General features: G+C 37.0%; 1 non-coding gene across 1 annotated transcript; it reads right to left on the bottom strand.

Annotated features, from left to right (window-relative positions):
• Nucleotides 1–1,247: 1,247 nt before the first annotated feature.
• LOC133787728 (small nucleolar RNA R71) lies at nucleotides 1,248–1,351 on the bottom strand. The gene has a single exon (XR_009872730.1). It is a non-coding gene; the product is annotated as a small nucleolar RNA R71 (small nucleolar RNA).
• Nucleotides 1,352–1,989: the final 638 nt, after the last annotated feature.

The following is a 1,989-nucleotide window of genomic DNA, read 5'->3' as shown; positions in this document are numbered from 1 at the left end:
AATGTTTGGCCATCATTATTGTGAATTGAAATCTAGGGTTTATGCTTGAGAAAGATAAACGTAGATTGGACATAAGAAGATTTGACATAGAGTGATTGTGAGATTGAGAGATTCCTTGAACTCTATGAATTTGGCATAGAATAATTATTGCTTAATGACGTCTTGATTAATTAATAGCGAATAGAGATATCATATTGATTAATTGAGATTAATTGCATATATGCTTGAGAGAGATAAATGCATTATATTAGAATTCTAGAAATTACAAATGAGGAGAATCAATTAGAATAATAAAGAAACCATGTTCATAATTGAATAGTGAAATAATTACTCTAGTACATTTATCTTCTATTTAATCACTTTTCAAGAGCATAAGATTTGGTTATCTTGTTATTTCATATTCTTTATTTTATTGTTTGATTTATTTATTGACTTTTCTAATTAAAATTATAGACTTAACAGTAATAGTAATTAGTGAATTTAATATTTAATCCCTGTGGGTTCGACATCTTTTAATTTAAAACTATATTGCAATACACCGTACACTTGCGGTAGAAAAATAATGTATCAAGTTTTTGGCGCTGTTGCCGGGGATTAAAATTAATTTTACTAATATTGAAACTTTAAGTCTTGATTTTAAATTAGATTTTTATTTATTTTGTTACTAACATTATAGATTGATCTTGTGTTCTCAGTATATGCGAAGGACTAGGAGTTCTACACCTGTTGAGCCTCTGAATCCTGAAATTGAGCACACACTCCGTCAGTTGAGATCTAAGAAAAGGACTGAAGAGCTTAATATGGACAACAACGGAGTGAACAACAACGGTGGCAATGGCAATAATAACAATCAACTAGCAGCTGCTGGGGCTCCTCTTAATCCAGCGCAGCGGGCAGTGCGTGATTTTTGCATGCCTGTTGTGAATGAGAATCTAACTGGAATAGCAAATCCAGCCATTGCTGCCAACAACTTCAAACTGAAACCTGCACTAATTAACATGGTGCAGCAAAATCAATTAGCTACTGAAGACCTTAACATTCACTTGGCCATATTTCTGGAGGTATGTGCCACAGTGAAGATGAATGGCGTTACTGATGATGCCATCAGATTGCGTCTCTTCCCTTTCTCCTTGAGGGAAAGAGCCAGGAGTTGGTTGCAATCTTTGCAGCCTGGAACAATTACAACATGGGATGAGATGGAAAGAAAGTTCCTGATTAAGTTTTTCCCTCCTTCAAAGTCAGCCCAATTACGCAGCGATATTGGAAAATTTCGACAGTTAGATCAAGAACCATTCTATGAGGCTTGGGAGAGGTTTAAGGAATTATTACGACGTTGCCCACAACATGGTTATTAAAATTGGATGCAAGTTCAGATTTTTTATCAAGGGTTGAATGCTCCAACATGAACAATAGTTGATGCTGCTGCAGGGGGTGCTCTATTAGCCAAGACAGCTGATGAAGCCTTCACTTTGATGGAGGAAATGGCCACCAACAGTTATCAGTGGCCTAATGAAAGGTCAGGCCCAAGGAAAGTTGCTGGGTTGTATGAAGTTGATCAGATGACAGCCCTGAATGCCCAAATTGCTGCTCTACAAACCCAAATGGCTGCTCTATCAGCGTAAAATAATCCAACGGTTATGGAGAGTGTAGCAGCGGCTGCTGCAATGCAGGGCAAGAATTGAGTCCAGAACAAGCCCAGTTTATGGCAAATCGCTCCTTCCCCAATAATTACAGAAGCAACAACATGCCTAATTATTATCATCCAGGATTGCGCAACCATGAAAATTTCTCTTATGCTAATAATAAAAATGTGTTGCAACCACCTCCGGGATTCAATTCTCAACAGCAACAAGAGAAAAAGCAATCGTTGGAAGACATTTTGGGCACTTTTATTATGGAGTCTAACAAGAGGTTTGGAAAAAATGAAGCAAGACTCGACAATATAGAAACCCATATGACTAACATGGGTGCTTCAATGAAGAAGATTGA

Source organism: Humulus lupulus, chromosome 6, assembly GCF_963169125.1.
Source record: "Humulus lupulus chromosome 6, drHumLupu1.1, whole genome shotgun sequence".
NCBI classification, from domain to species: Eukaryota; Viridiplantae; Streptophyta; class Magnoliopsida; order Rosales; family Cannabaceae; genus Humulus; species Humulus lupulus.
This window is presented reverse-complemented; position numbering and strand designations above follow the sequence as displayed.